The sequence below is a fragment of the Rattus rattus genome, chromosome 8, assembly GCF_011064425.1.
Source record: "Rattus rattus isolate New Zealand chromosome 8, Rrattus_CSIRO_v1, whole genome shotgun sequence".
NCBI lineage: Eukaryota > Metazoa > Chordata > Mammalia > Rodentia > Muridae > Rattus > Rattus rattus.
Window position 1 is genome coordinate 8420922 of NC_046161.1, and position 17826 is coordinate 8438747.

At 37.2% G+C, this 17826-nt stretch overlaps 1 pseudogene; it reads right to left on the reverse strand.

Annotated features, from left to right (window-relative positions):
* Positions 1 to 263: 263 nt before the first annotated feature.
* Positions 264 to 14799, reverse strand: LOC116907221 (annotated as a pseudogene).
* Positions 14800 to 17826: the final 3027 nt, after the last annotated feature.

Sequence of the window (17826 nt, forward strand, 5' to 3'; positions counted from 1 at the left end):
CCTTGAAAACTAAATAGGCATTTCGGACAACACATTCTTGGCAATTGAACCTGGGCAACATTTATCAAACACAGCAGGGAAAGTTCTCACAGTGCCTTATAAAAAGGACAGCCAGATATCAACTATTACAGAAATGAAGTAAAAATATTTCAAACTGTTTAAACTATTTTTTTAAAAAGACTTCCTCCGCTGCTAGAGATCTTCAATAGCCACTTAGACAGTTATCAGGAAACAATTCTTCACATAATTAATGAACTTGGCTTCTACTTTGGGAAGAGAACGACCTTTTCTATACTTCCTTGCATTTTTGTCTTAAGTCTTCTACAGAACTAGGTCCTTTTGATGTTTTGGGAGTTTTCCCCTGTTTTCTGAAGTACTCTTGACTTTTGATCTTGGTGTTGATAGTTTCAAGCCTTTTCCGTTTTGGTATGATGTTTTGTGCATTTTTGGCTGGGGTATCAAGTACAGATTTCCTCACTGGAAACTTTTCTGCAGTCTCCTCTTCATCATCAGCTTCATTATCATTTTCATCATCTTCATCAAGTTTTACTTTTTTTTCTGTGGAACCTTGTTACCACCTTCGGGAACAGATCTCTTTCCAGACATGCCTAACAGTTTTACATCCGCCTCACCTTCATCTTCTGACTCTGCATCTTCTTCTACAGCTACTAGGTGCGTCCACTTATGTGCACAGGCCCTGAACCACACTTCAACCTTAAGACCACAGGTGGTGTAATTTCAAAGCCCCCAGGGGAAACTGTTGATTGTACAGATATTTTCAGTTGAAAGTGTTACTTCACAGTTCATTGCTTCTGCCTCTATGATGTGTAACTCATCTTTGGCCCCTGCCCCTAACCTGACCGTTCTTAATGATGACTGCTGCTCATTTTCATCATTGTCCACTTTAAAGGGATAGTCATTGTCAGCCTTTAAACAACCAAAAGGGTAGTTCTGAGGCTGAAGAGGGCTCATGTCCATGTCCATCAACTCTTCTATGAGGTAGAGGTTTGCACTTCAGTGTGAGAGAAGCCAGGCGGAAAACTACTGCCCACTGTTCTAGGGAACAGAGACGCAGGATAGAATCATGCCAAGGACCCCAGTAATCTTTAAATCAACCAACCATTTAAAGGAACCAAGTTGTTACTAATTTTAATTCAGCTTTAAGTCTTAAAATTTTTAATTGTCTTGCTCTCATACATCTTTTTCTATTAAATGAAAACCATATATGAATGCATTGTCTCCATTCAAATCTAATAGATATAAGGGATTCTATATAAGTCATATATCCACAAAAGTTAATAATGGGATTTTTAGGTTTCATATTTGATAAATATGAAAATCCCAGTTAGAAACAATTTGTGACTTGCCTTCTCAAATTTTAAGTGAAGATTTACCATTTAAAAACTGTCTTAAATTGGTTTTGGATCTTTACCCCAATGCCTAATCAGGAATATAAGAAACTTGACTTTGAAGAAAGTAGGAGGGAATTGCCTTAGAAAAAAAATTTTTTTTTCGTCAGTGTCACATCAACCTAACAATGTGATTTTTAAGGACATGATTTCTTTTGTGGTAGTTTGTACTTCTGACAGATCACACAACATATCCACCCACAGATTCACAAATAAAAGACACACACACACACACACACACACACACACACACACATGCATGTTTCAGTTAATATTAATATGCTTTGACTGGCTAGCTTAATGGCTGGATGTTTCTAATTCTTTGCACTGCCAGCAAACACTCCTCTCCAGTACTTCTGAATTAACATTTTTTAAATCTAGATTTCATCTCTGCTACCCCAAACACAGTGGTGAAAGTGGCCTCTGTGGACACTCACCCTGATTCTCACATGTCCAGTCTGGTTTTCCTCTTCCCTATCTTGGTGATCTCTTTCCTCCCTCTCTCCCAATTCCTCTCTCAAGCAAATCTCCATGTCCCACCTCAGTCTACCTGCCCAACAATTGGCCATTAGCTCCTTATTGATCAATAAAAAGCCAACAGGGGACAAGGACCTTCAACATTTGGACATCCAGATCCCCAAATTTGGGGGTCAGATTAATTTAAAGCATTAGAACAAATCTCCAACAAATATCAAATGTTTTCTGTGAATTTCTTAACATTTAGGCATTGAGATATATGATATTGAAGAAAATCAGAAAATATTTCTTAAGAAGTCTAAAATTGGGATGATGTGTCTCTGAACTTGAGCCAGGAGAGGGCAAGGGAAACAGTGAAAGCTTTATTTCTACCAACAGTGAAAGCAAAATCTACGCATACTATTCATGAGTCAGGATGGAAATTGGAAATAATTGGCTGGTGGCCTCCTGAGTCCAGGCTTGGGTTGGGATATAAAGCATATATGACATAAATCTAGAGAAAGAACTCCTGGATACCTATGGACTGACAGCAGAGATGTAGAGGAATGGACAGAAAATCAAAATAAAGCAAAGCAAACAAACAGAAAAGTACATGCATTGTGGAAGGGATAGTTAAAGGTTAAAATATGACCAGACCAAAAAAATGTACATGTCACCTCAAGTAACAACAAACAAGCAAAGCCTGGCAAGAGAAACATCCCGTAGATTCAGTTTTTTCAACACTGGAACACTCAAGTAATGAGACATCAGAAACCAATCCAAGGTTACTGGCAATGAGATATGAGGAAGAAGAGCAACTATGAGACAGCCATTGTCTCTTCCAGATACAGAACCTTGAGCTCAAATTAAGTGCCAAGTAAGAGATGGGGCTCTACCAAGGTTTAAGAAAAAATACAGGGAAAAGGAACATAAAAAACTCTTATGTAAAAAGAGAGTACATGTTTTGTTCCCCAGTACAAAAGCTTGCGATTCAGAACACTGCAAACTCCAAAAGGTTTTGATCACATGAAGGAAAAAGAAAACCCTTCAAAATGGAGAAACCTACTTTCCCCAGCCCAATAAGAGTCTCCACTGTTTGTTTTAGTATAGATAACTGCAAGTCTTTATGTACCAAACTAACCAGAGAAATTATAAAGAAAACCCAGTAGAGAAATAAAAAAGAGATTGAGAGAGACAGAGGGATTCAGGAGATTTACATACAACTGCACTGGAACTGAAGAACAACTGTATTTGCATATAGTTTTTCTACTTGGTTCCATTCTGAGGAAGGCATTGTTCAGCAACTCCATAGATTGATTCACAAACACCTCTGGCAGAACTTCAAATCCTAGATGATACAGATCAGCTCCCCACCATGGTGACTCAATACACTCAGAACTTTTAAACAGAATTCACAGAGGATGCAGTAAGTCTCTGGAATATACTATTTAGAGCTCTTTTCTAATAGCGAAAAAGATAACTGTTAATATTCAAAGTGCAAAAGACGCATGGAACACTCTTCTTATCAGTTTCTGTGTGCTAAAATAGATATGTGTTCCACTTCCAGCCTACAGCAACACAGTGAGCGGGGCTGTTGACACTAGTATTTCCTCAAACACTTGAACAACGTTTTGACAGCTAAAGCATCTCTTGGCAACCGAAATGTCTTAGCTCCTTCTTGAACTTAAGGGACCACTATCAACTATGCGGGCCTGTTACTATCTGAAACCTTATGTCCTGAGTCACTGTAATGATATTCATTACACAGGAAATGAACCCCTGTGAATATATAGTGGAAAGAGAATAGGAAAAAGTAAACAGAAAATATAAAGAAAACACTATAAGACATTTCACAGGAAAAGAAAGTACTAGAAGCACCCAAAATATATTTTTTACTCCATTTTCTGTGTCTCTGTATATGTATGTATTTGTTCATGTATGGGAATATATAAGGGTGTGAGAGTGTGTGTGTGTGTATGTGTGTGTTTATGTATGTTGTGAGGTTGTATATGTGTGTGTGTGTGCGTAGTATGTGTATGTCTGTGTGTGTATATGTGTGTATGAGTGTGTGAGTATTTATGTATGTGTGTGAGAGCACGCGTGTGTGTGTGTGTGTGTGTGTGTGTGTGTGTGTGTGCATGTGCTGGTCAATTTTAGGAATCTTCCTATTATTTTTTATCTTATTCTTTAAAGCAGTGCCTTTCACTGTACCTGGGGCTTGACTATTCAGCTAGATTGGCTGGATAGTGTCAACACAGCTTGCTTTTGACATGGATGCGAGGGATCTGAACTCAGGTCCTAATAATTGCACAGTAGGAAACATTTTACCCACTGAATAATCTCTCATGCCTGAGTGTTTGAAAGATTTTTTAACCATTCTAATAGGCATGGAAACACTGACTAAAAATGAAATGAAAAGTAGTTTTACCTATGAGCCAAAATCAACCACTGCTAAGAAAAGAGAAAAGAAACTGCTTGTGCGAGGGTAGCTTGGGAACAGCTACAGACTGGGTTATACAGTGCTGCTTTGTTTAAGAAATCGGGATTGTGGAGCTATAGGAACTTTAAGGAATGTGCTACCATCTAATCATGATCCGTGAGAGACTGGCTCTATGACACTAGTCGGTTCACCTATAATTGGCTTCCCTTCTCATCCAGCTCTACCCTTTTCGTTACCTCTGCTGGGTGAGTTCCTGTGAATTCCAAGGGAGATATTATGAAAATCTAACTCTTCTTATAATATTACACTAAAGAAGAAAGGTGGATTTAGTCCGTGGAGCCCAGCACATGGCACCTCAAACCAGTGGAGCTTCTACAGAGATCAATGCGTCTTTGTATGAGATCATTAACTCTTCTAGATGACCTGAAAATGCAGGCTAATTGCTTGAGAAAACCTGTTATTAGAGCTTAGGGACATTCACTCCAATTGCCCAACCTCCAGGGAGAAAAGAAAGGCTGAGCATTGATTTGCTCATGTACGACCAATGGTTTAATCAATCGTGCTTACATAATATAATATTCATAAAAATCATCTGGACATGGTCGGGGAACTTGAAATCTAAGGAGTCCAGGAGGATTCCTAGAGAGTAGCATACCTGGATAAGGCATGTGAATTGCTATGCACACCTGGATAAGACATGTAGACTGTGGTGCACACCTGGATAAGGCATGTAGACTGTGGTGCACACCTGGATAAGACGTGTAGACTGTGATGCATGCCTGGATAAGGCATGTGGACTGTAATGCACACTTGGATATATATGTCGACTGTTCATAGCAACTCTGCTCTCCTAGTTTAAAACCAACCAACATAGTTAAAATTAATGTACAGAATCACATTTTCCAAATTATATATCCTAGGGTATTTCTTGTCCTTTTACCATAAATACAAAAAATAAATAAAATCAGATGCAAAAACAAAAATAAATCTTAAAAGCTGTAATCTGAGCCTAGAAAATTTCAATCTCACAGAACGTTTTCAACATCCTCTACATGGTCCCTGCTGCATATTTGTGAGCATCACTCACTGGTTCTTGATATGGACTTCCTTGCCCAGCATCAGTCCACTTACAATGTCATTAGTCCCTCAAATCCAGAAGATTCTAATATGGAAGTCTCTTTATGAGGCTAAAGAGACAGCTACATGCGACCCAAAGGTTGCAGGTTTGATTCTAGCACCATTACAGAATCCCACAGCCATCTATGACTCACATTTAGGAGCTCTAATTTTGTCTTCTGGCTTGCTTGGTCATTGCTTACATGTGATGCACAAACATACATACAGACTAAAACTTTATACACAATAAACAAAAGAAATTTAAAACTATAAGTCATATTAAGAAAGAATCAACCCATGCTCAAGATAGGCAGGGATCTCCTGTCTGTGTATGACTTTGATAATTGCTATTATGCACAAAAATCTCAACTAACTCTGGTATTCAATCAGTTCAGAAGCTACCTTTATCATTTTCAAATTTATCTGTGAAATGGAGAACAATATTATCACCCATAGCATCACGGTGATAGATGGTTTAGAAAAGCAGTTTTCAATCACTAAAGAAATCCCCAAGCTCTTGTAAGGAGAAGAAATTCCTCATAAAATAGTTCCTTAAAGACCTTTACAGAATGTGCCCTACCCAAGGCTCAGAGATTATTGTGGAAGAAGAAGGCAAGATTCTAAAATCTAAATATTGGGGAAAACATGTCCTCCTGGACATGATAGGGCCAATGAACTCATGAACTCCCAGCTGCCTATACAAGATCTGCACAAGGTTGAGGCTGTCAATATCCTGGCATCGAAGGGGAAATGGCTCTTGAGCCCCTGATACTAACACAAAAACTATAAAAAACTGATAGCTTCAGGGTGAGGAAGAGTCTGATTATTTTTAAAAGGATTTGGCTCTTTGTGAACCATGCCTAACTGGATGACCCTACACCTAATGAAATTAATAAATTATTTAAACAAAAGAGAAGACATACATTTGGAAGGAGAGGTGCTGATCTAGGAGGAGTTCAAAATACATCGTATGAAATTCTGGAAAAATTAATGAAAATGGAAAAAGCAATAAAAGACAAACAAAATATACTCCCATAGTACTATGCTGGTACTAAATTTTTTCACGTTGCTCAATTCTTCTCTATAATTATAATTCTTTCACTTAATTGAAAATTAATCTTTTAGCTTGAAAAAGAGCTGGTATTAAAACAGAGTTCATGTCAAAATGAGTATGCTTTTTCCCAAAAGAAAACTTGATAAACCCTACTTAATTGTGTAATTTTAACTTCTCATTATTGAAATTTAAATTAGTAATGATAGGTGTTTAAATAAGCAATTTTCAATTACAATTAACATAAGTAATTCCTTACTCCAGACTTAATCAATGGAGCCATTGGAGTTCAGTAAACAGTCTTTATTGCTGTAAATGATGCTCCCACATTATAGGCTCCATCAGATACACTAATATATTGTGTATTTTATGCTTTGTACTTATACACTATAACTACATGTTATTTTCATGTGCAAAAATTCACAAGCATTTGTCTTTGTGTTCTTTTCCCTTCTTTTCTTTGATAATGAAAGTAAAAATGCATTGTGGACAGAAATAGATTCAAAGTATGAACAATAACAAAAATAAACATTATTTTGCACTGAAGGTCAATGGTGAAATATGACTTGATGTCATTCTAAATATGAATCTCACGTATTATTACTACTGTTTCTATTTTTAAAGAAGCACAATCCTGTCATAACATATTTTAGATAGATGAAAAATCTTTACATGAAGCATAAACAGAATTAAGGATACAAAATTATGAATATTCCAAGTTTTCTACACTGGTAGCTTTAGAGAATGGGAGACATAGCTTCTTTCTCCATAGATACATACTCTATGGCACTCAAACTCAAGGAGGAGATACAAGCCAGAAGGCTGTCCTAGCTAGCATCAGTGGTAAACTTGACGCAGTCTACTATCCATGGAAGAAGTTATTATTGAGGAAACACCAGAATCAGAATGGCTTATGGACAAGTCGACAAGACATTGTCTTGATTGATTACTGATTTAGGAAGACACAGCCCATTGTGCACAACACTATCCTTGGGCAGGAAGACTGGGCTTTGTAAGGGGTATAGCTGAGCAAGAGTGAGAGAATGACCCATATAGCAGACAAAAATGTAGAATTCCTCTATGGTTCATTCCTTTAGATTCTTGCCCTGACTTCCTTCAGAGTTCGAAGATGACCAGCAGATGTCACCTGAATAAAACCTCTCTTCCCCAAATTGCCTTTTGACCAAAAAGTTTTATCACAGCAACACAAAAGACCACTAGAGCAGAGGCCAGCAGTGATCTGACACAGAGGTCTCTAGGTTAAACCAGAGGACCTCCATACCAATATACACGAGGATTTAAAAGCACTTAAATCAGTAAACTAGAAAAAAAACAGATAATTGCTATTTCTGACAGACAGATAGGTTGTTTTAATATCTTATTTCATCTAAAATCATGTGATACAGAGAACAGCAATATTTCCCAGGTTACTAGATGTCTTGTTTGTTAGTATAGGAAAGAAAAGCTTAGCACAAACTGTCTTGTCTTTCCTCAGTGGGACAGGATGTGCACAGGATTGGAGAGACTTGATGTAACAGCACAGGGAGATACTTAGGGGTGTGCCATCTGCTCAGAAGAGAAGGGAAGGACAATGGGTGAAGACTTTTGGGAGGGGCTGGCTTGGAGGAGGGCAGTGAGCAAAGTGTTGAAAGAAAGGAAGGAAGGAAGGAAGGAAGGAAGGAGAGAGAGAGAGAGAGAGAGAGAGAGAGAGAGAGAGAGAAGCTCAGCTCAATACTAAGCACACATTACAGAAATGTGTGCTATGAATCTAGTATTGTATTACTTTCCCTATTTTGGTTGTTTTGATTATTAGCCAAGGAAATAAATTGCTTACTAATTTTGCCATTAACGTTTGCCCAGAATGTTTTGTCTGTAAGTGCAATGTATGTTTTATTTTTATAAAATTAATTGTACAATAATAAAGCAGAATCATACTCTGAAATGAAACTTGAAGTCAAGGAAAAGTCAAACTAAACTTAAAATGAACATTTTCATCCTGTGGACAACTTGCTTTTCATCTATTAGAACTTAGTTTAGGAAAGCCATCTTCCATGTCTCTTGGAATCCTTCTATGTCTCTACTTCCAAGAATGTGAAACTTAGTCTCCAAAGCAGAGAAAGTTCGGGTCCTGTCCCTTGCATCTATAAAGTTAAAGACTGGCCTTTGAAACAAGAAAAATACCCTAGGCTCAAAAATCAGGGGACTTTAGCCTGGTCAGCTTACCACCTTCTATGCCATTCCCTTCATTTTTCCCAGGTCTTAAGGTGAATGTTGTTAAATAGAAAACTCAAAGTGTCACTGTGAGGAAAGCCTATAAAGTGCCACACTCACACTGGTCAAAGTAATACAACAGAAACTGACCCGTAAACGAGCATGTTATTTCCTTGGAAGATGGGATGAGAGAGGCATATCCAAGCTGTGCAAATGCACCAAGGTGGCTTGGCCTGAACCCAGAGATTTGATATATCTGTTTTAAACCATCCCTAGACCTAGGCCTGGAAACTTCTAGGCTATGTACAACCTAATCTTCCATTTTAATTGATTCAATCAGGCTTTTCTTGACTTTGACTGAATTGCTTTCACCTGTTTTTAGTTTGTTCTCCCTGTGACCTGTCTCTTTAAAACTGTCCTGGTAAAACTACCGGACACAATCACACACATCTCTCTATCTCCATCTCTCCATTTATCAATCTCTATCTATCTATCTATCTATCTATCTATCTATCTATCTATCTATCTATCTATCTATCTATCTATCTTACTGCTCTTTAGTAACCTTTCTTTTCTGTGCTATGAGTTGGGCATATCCTATCTCTGACTTACTCTGTTTACTCTTTCTCTGATTACTTTGACATAGAAGTCACTTTCAAACATAGCTGCTTCGTTCTACAAACTAACATTAGCTTCATTGTTTTGGATGAAAAGTGTAAACTAAGGGTATCTTTGCATTCTGGTCTGATCATGTTCACCTACTAGATTTTGGGATATGATCCCTTAAAATTCTTCTATGCCAATTTCTCTGGAGTACATGCTTCGCAAAAGGAGACTCATAAAAACAACACGACAAGGTCATGGACTCATCTTTCTTAACTCATCTAACTAAGAATCAAATAATAATAATTACATTGACATCTCATTTACTTTTAACTGATTCTGAAAAATAACCAAATCAAACCAGCATGACACTCTACCAGGGTAGAACTACGCCTGTTAGGTGAGGAGGACTCTCATCATGGCTCTCTGGTTCTAACCCTTGAAAGTAAGGATGAGGTTGAGCTGACAGACTCTTTGACTTTTTTTTTCTATTTTTTTTGTTTCGGAGCTGAGGACTGAACCCAGGGCCTTGAGCTTGCTAGGCAAGTGCTCTTCCACTGAGCTAAATCCCCAACCCCGACTCTCTGATTCTTGAACCATCAATTTTTTAGCTATTTTCATCATCTTAAATTTGACCTCATATTATAAAACTTCAGTAAATATGGGATTTTATTATTTAATTTCCCCTGCTTTTGCTCAAAATCAAAGAGAGCTCTAGAGAATTTGTTTATGAATTCAGATAATTAGAATTAAGAACAGAGTAGAGAGAATTAACCAGCTTATTAACTTAGGCATACAGGTGGTAAACAGAAGCCAAAGCAGTAACTCTCCATTGCAAAGGAGAATCGGGTTTCCCTCAAAGGCAATTACATTGCATTCCTACCCCACCCTCCTCTTTGTTGTTCATCAGAACTGAAATAATAGATTCATCTGCCCTAAAGGTAGACATTATTAGTTGTTCACTTGTATCAAGGAAAGTTTGCCTCATTAACAGAAGTCTCCCCCATGCTGTGGTTCGTCATGGTTATGCATGAAGCAGAAAACTTCATTAAATCAGCAATTCAACGTTCTTCATCTCCTTCTTCATTCAGAATTTATGAAATGGGCTTATTCAACTCCCTCACCTTTGAAGAGTTTACACAATTGATTAGTTCATTATCCATCCGTTCTATGTGTATATTTTCCCTTTGAACATATTCCCCAAATCCACAACAAACAATCACAGCCTCAAATCACACCATCATGAATTTGTCTTGGGCTTGAAAGCTGTGTATTGATTATCACTGGTATTGTAAATGAGGAAAAACATCAGCTGTGCAGCTTTTGGTTTCTCAAGGCATATTCGTGTAGTAGCATCAATTTATACCTAGGTATATTGGGTTTTTACCTAACTATTTTGGGAGCTTTCAAATAAACACTATCTGATGCATAAAAATAATGACCTTTGAAATGTTTTTGCTAAAACTTAACAACATTATCTCCCTAGCTTTGAAATGGAAACTTGAAGCAGAACTGGCCTCTACTCTTCCAAAGTGTGCTTATCCCCCAGATTGATAATACTGGTTAAATATTGTAAAGTACTCAGTAAAAATGAAACATATTTCTTGATCTATATTTCATAGACAAATTTTTACTTGGGTTGCAAAGATAGAAACAAATAAACAAACTGAAAATGATTTCAAGCATGAATTCACTGAACAATATAAACAATAAGGTTAATTAATCTTCCTCTAAATGCATAATTGATCATATGTTACCAGGCTTTCTCTTGTTTTTAATCTTCAACATAGAAAAGCAACCTTCATTAAAAAATATAGATGTGTGGGTTGTCAGAGCTCTTAAGGCAGTGAGGTTGTATACAACAATCTATTGAAAATTCATATTTTCTTTATGCACTGAGCATCTCCTTTTATTGGGCAAAGAATCTATCTTAGTGTTATGGTCCTGAAAAAAAGGATATTTGATACTCTTTGGAACAAAGAGTCAGAAAGGAAAGTAGAACACTGCTCAGTCGTCTCTTTGTCTGAGTCTGTACACTTATGAGAACAGATGACACTTGTTACATGCTGCCCCATTACCCTTGTCAGTGAGTGGTCTGAAGGAGTTACTGGAAGGTTTCTTTCAGATTATAAGGGACTTTGTGTCCTGGACATGTCTTGATTAAGCTTGGTTATCAATTAATATTATAAACAGACACCGAAGAGAACGTTTAAATGTTTCTATGACAACATTTAGTCTTTCTCAGAGTAAACACTATGGTTTTCTGACTAAAAACAGGATGTTAGACCAGAGAGGAAACAACCACTGCTTAAGAAAACCTTGTCCATGGTGGGCATCTATTTCCATCTGAATCTTCACAGATGCATTTGATGTTAAAGACCTGTGTACACATTGTATTAGCCATTGATGAGTGTGGACAGATATACTGTACTGTATACAGGAAAAGAGTGAGAAACAACCAGTCTTTCCTGAAGCTTCTCTTTATTACTACAATTGTGTTGCATATGTGAACTACAGACCCCGAATCTACCTGAACACCTCTCTGGAGATTTCTATGAAGTATCATTCTGAAAGTTAACATGTATATAGACAAAATTCTAAAGCAAAGCCTCCCTTTGGTACCCACAGTGACTTCAGGCTTGCCTTTTCTTCTGTGTTTCAATCTTGGTAATCACCCACCCCCAATCTAATGGTGTAGTTTTTAAAAAAATGCAATGGGATTTTCCTCTCACTTTCCACATTCTTGATCAGTTCATTTCATGTTCACTTTCAAACTACAGCCCAAATCCAACACAAGGCCCTTCTAACTCTTGACACCACTCATCTGATATTTAATAATTCCTATAACTGGTTAAAGTTGCCCAGGTCCGACCTCCATATATCATCCTTGATAAAAACAGAGTTTAGAATGAACAAGGTGCCATTTCTTTCTGGTTTGAACACTGAAGACGTCTAATTCAGGTTTTGAAGGTAAAAGACCTTACAATTTACGTTATATCCCTTATCAACCTGGCCTCTGACACCTTCTTCTCTTCCTGCCCAGCAAAATGTTTCCTATATTCTAACCACAAATCTGCCCCAGGCCCTGTGCTCCCAGGAAGATTCATCTCCCAAATACTAACAGTGCTTGCTTTCAGTCTGTCTCTTTCTAGTCCTGTCATATATTCATTTTTAGGCAATGCCTTGAAAAACCAGTCTAATAAATTTAAACCCTCTGAAGTTTTTCCTTCTATAGCATTCAAACTACTGAACAGAGAATACATTTACTTATCTCATTTGAGGCTCATGCAGTACTAAAATTGGCATCTGTAACACAGTATATATCTAGAGAAATACACACATCTTCCTAGGAACCTCTACCATAGGATTTTTAACATGCCAGAAACAGTATATGTATGTATATGAATATGCATGCATTCATATTTATGTGTAAGCTGAGTCATGTTTTTGTGCGAGTACCATTTGAATGTGTGCATGTAATTTTGGAGGTGTGAAGTTGGCATCAAGTGTATTCTTTAATTTTTAACACTTTTCTTACTTTCTTTCTCTCTTCCTTCCTTTCTTTCTTTCTTTCTTTCTTTCTTTCTTTCTTTCTTTCTTTCTTTTCTTTTCTTTCTTTTATCCTGATACAGGATCATGGACTGAACCTAGAGTTATCAGTTCCAGATAGTGTAGCTACCAGCTTGTCTTGGTAGGACCCTATCCTTGCCTCTGAAGCACTGGGGTTAAAGGAAGCTGTCCTGCTTTTACATGTGTTCCAGCGACCTGAACTCCAGTTCCCCATGCTTATGGAGACCTCATTGAGCAAAATAAAATGAATTAAAGGATTTCCATTCCACGATATAATATGGGTAGTAATGTAGACTTTGTTTGGAAGAATGGAACTTCTGTTATTTTGAAAAATAATAGATTACAATTCTTAGAAACAGCATTTTAGTTTCCTCTCTAAGAATTTGAACCTCATCAACTCCTAAGTTTTCTTTGAGTTACTTAGGAACTATTTGGTTCATTTGTCCTTATAAAAACAAGGAGAGTTTCTGTTTTGTCAATAAGATGAATCTACATTTCATGAATTCTGTATTTATCAAAAAGATTTCACTCCTCTTCAGCACAGGGAAAAAACAAAGTGCATAACTTTTACCCTATAGTTCTTAATTTTCAAGCCATGATTTTACATCATTTCTTACAGATTGTACACCTTATAAATGAAAATTATAGACAGCTCCTCATCCAAAAGTGTCACCTTGAAAATTTCTAGAATGGGTTTTTACAAAAAATTATTTCTTTCTAAAAGATGTTTTTGCATCTTCATCTGATATCTAAAATTGTAAATGTACAAACAATCCAAAGTTCAGAATATTAAATTACATTTCCTGGTTATATATGTTCATTCCATGAGGTGTCAGTATCAATTTACATTTTAAATCACATGCTTAGAGGCTGGGGTGTAGTACATTTGGCAGAGTTTTTCTCTAGCATGCCCTGGGCTCAATTTCCAGATCCCCAGAACCACATAAATCAGACGCGCCGATTTACAGCTCTATTGCACACACGGCAGAGGTAAAAACAGGAGGATCAGAAGTCCAGAGTTATCCTCAGCTACAGAGTGAGCTTGAATTTCAGTTCAGCCAAGGACAAATAAACACCTGCCTGTAGATTAACAACAACAACAAACAAACAACAAAAAATCAAATAAATCACCACCTCCAACAAAAGCCAAAAATGTCTTTGCCATTATCTAAAAGAAAATGGTAAATATAGGTATAGAAACTTGAGCTGCTAATGTACCTTTCCTCTTACTGTGGAAGTCTATCTTCCATGTTATCATTGTGCAAACGAGCTTTAGGCATACGTGATTTTCAGTTTCCATTTGCTTTTAATAGGTGATGCTTTCTTCTTGTCCATATTCATTTCAAGAGTTAAAGATTTATTGCATTTTAGTCATATTTATGGGGAGTTATTAATTCTAATATTGTCAGTTCATCCATTTTCATAATAAATAAATTTATTCATTGGTAAGTGAACATATGGTCATCAGAATAATATATGTCATATGCAGTGATGTTTTAGGGTGGAGAGAAGTGCAATGTGTTAACACTAATAGCTGCAAAGCACTGCACACAGATAAAGTGCAGGGAGGCATTGTCCAAAGTTAATCTGATGACTTCTGACAGATGATTTCTGCTGTAGAAGATGGAGATAAGTGTATTTTACTTCATCTATGGAATTTCTAGATACAAATGCAAAAGTAGTGTCAAATTCTTTCTGCTCAAGAGTCTGCATACTTGAATCCAGATATCTCTAGCAGATCATCCATGGTATTCATTCAAAAGTTATCACAAGAAAGCTAGCTCCTTGGCACTCGTGGAGAAATGTATTAGCTAAAACTGATAGGTTTCTTAATGATTTGGAACAATGGAATTGATTGCATCTGAATTACTGAACAAATGTGTACCTTATAAATAAATGATTTACCTCATGAAGACGATGTCTATAAACCAGCCAAGTTCCATGTTCTACAGGAAGAGTAGGGAATCACCAAAGACAGATTTTCTCTATCACTGAAGAGGAATGATTTAATAAGCAACTGGGCAAATCAAAGATGTAACAAGGGGAGAGAGAGAGGAGAAAAATCAAGATACAGATAATAACTAGTCGCGAATGAGCACATGGTGGTGTATAAATTACATAGCATCAAAACCTGGATATGTTTGGAAAGCTAGAGGATAGAAAAGATGAATGATAAGCATCAGAAAGCAGCGCTCTGTTGAGAAAACCAGTTCCAAAAGCTTACCCAATTCTCTGGAACAGTAAGGGGTGAGCTCTCTAACTTAGAGTCTTGTGCTTTATTTAAACCACAAAAGTCTTCAGCGACTTTAAAAGAGTGGACCACACAAGTTTAAATTGGAAAACTCCAAGAACTTCTATGTTAGAAATACTGGAAATATATTATAGGTTAATGGAATCCAAAGTTTAGAGAAACTAAAGAGAAAATTGCGAAATCCCAGATGCTTAGTGAGGGTTGAATTATTAACAGCCAGTACATTTTCATGCTCTCTGCAATTTGCCATGCTCTGGATTCTCTCCAAACCTATGTTTCTTGCTATTTGGTTTGAAGATGTCAGGTTACACCTCCCAAACCCACCCTGACTGAGCCACACCTTTAGTTCTTGTCTTTTCTTTTGATCTGATATGTCTATTTCAAAAATTGTGATTGACTCAAGTTTCCCATTTTTCGGGCTTAAGAGATGACTCAGCAAGTGGAGTGCTTTACTGAGCAATCAGAAGAACCTGAGTTCTGATACCTAGCATGCATGTAGATGCAAGACAAGATGGAATGCTTCTGATGCTATCCCAGTCTTGGGATAGCTAAAACAAACACCTAATGACTGCTTGCTAATTAGTGAGTCTATGCAAATTGGCAAGTTCTAGGTCAATGAGAAAAAAAACTGTCTCGAAAACTAAGTTGGAGAGCAACAGATAAAGATATCAAAATCTTACATTTAGAATCCACAGTTGGTCAAACAGGTAGATACACCATACACAAACAAAAAAAAAATAAAAATACATTTTTCTATCCTTATTTAACAAAAAATGGGACACTCTAATCTCAGTTGTCTGGCATTCTTTTATAAGGATGTTTTTCAGAAAGTAAATAACTAGGTTTCACAACTCAGTGTACAGAAAACTTAAAAAGAATTCACTAGGACTGGCACAGTGGTGCATGCCTTTATTCTCAGTGCTTAGGACACAGAGGTCTGGTCTACATAGAAAAGTCTATACCCGCTGGGGCTATGCAGTGAAACTCTGCCTTCAAACAGACAAAGAGAAACAAAAGCAAAATAAAAAAACTAAAAGAAAGTATAATTCATCCGTTTTTGCATTTTGCCTATAGTCTGGGTGGCAATTGATCACTTAACAACCATAAGTCATTTTCAAACGGCAAGTCCAGTGCTTGTCTACTCACTCGGTGATGATTATGCATTGCTGTGGTCTCCATTCTTTTCTATAAGGAGTGTCTTGTTTATCTATGTCTAAACCAGATTCTGTATTTCTCAGCATGAAGCATATAGGGATCCTTCTGTTGCCCATCATAGACCAGAATCAGTTAGAATCCAGGCAATTGCTATCTTTATCGTTACCTAATCAAGCTGCTCTGTAAACAGTGCAAATGGATGGACTGATGGCAGAATTTGGCATAAGCACTAATGATAAGTTCCAACAGGGAATCATGACATTTCTTTTCTTGAAGCCTTTTTATCTCTTTGTTCATCATACTTCAGCATGGTCTGTTCACCTACAAACAATTTTACTGCTGAACTTATCTTTAATTACATTATTTATTCATTTATTTATTTATTTATTTATTTTTACAATTCAGTCATTATCCCCCTCCTGGTCTGCCCTCTCACAGTTCCTCATCCCATTTTTCCTGCTCTTGTCTCCAAGATGTTCCCAATTTATTAAAATATATTTTAAATTTATATCTGCCTAAGGTTTGAACCTTATGTTCAACAGGACATTTTCGCACATTTGTATGGGACTTTCACAGTGAACCACAAGGGAGCCACCTTGCTCAGATCTGCTCGCTCATGCCATAAGCCCTTTTCACCTCATCACGTTCCTCATCCCATCCAATTTAATGCCTTTTATAGAACCTCTCCCTCTCTTTCCAGACTTCCAGCTTCCTCCTTGTCTTGTGCAATCAAAAGCACTCTTTTACAAAGGCCTCAGAAGGTAGACTTGCTAAAGTCTAATAGACCCATCAGATAATGCTCTCAAATGTTAAGTGCAACACTGACATTCAAAAATTCATCTTGGTCTCATATCAGGAAAGCGAAGCCATGGCTCTTGGAGCACAGCAAACCAACTTCCTCTATAAAGACAGGATGTAAAAGCTGACTGCTTCCAGGCACCACTTTCAAGTCTGGAAACCAGAGTGCACAGTGAAGTTCAGTGTCGAGTTATGCTTAGTCCCATTGCTCTGGCATAATCCAGAGGTGGATTTCAACATGATACAAAGTACTACATTTACAAATCTATGCATTGACTAAATCACTTTGTCCTTACACCAGTTTATCAGGAATTAGAAGGTCGCAGAACTCAGAAGAACAGTGATCCCACAGAGACTGTGGGCATACACATGGGGCCTGTACAGTTCCAAACCAGACAGTGTCACAGCATTCCCAGGGGACAGTGGATAAAGGTCCCATCTCTAACCAGGAAGCCATCTACAACTGAAACCTATTTGCAAAGGAAAACTCAGGTTCACTCAGTGGAGCTACGTTTGATACATTAACCACACCCAACACAAAAAGAACTAAGTAGTATCTTTTGCAGACTTTTTTCTGATATTGCCTTGTTTGGCCATTTTGGAATTTTTGTTTGTCTGTTTTGTTTTGTTGCTTTTTGTTTTTTTTTTATTGTTGTTGTTTTCTTACCTTACTTGTCTTTTCTGAGTTTGTGTTTTTATAAGTTTTGTGAGGCAGAGTGTGTATGAATGTATGCCTCTGCTTGCCACTGTATATATGTGTTTTATT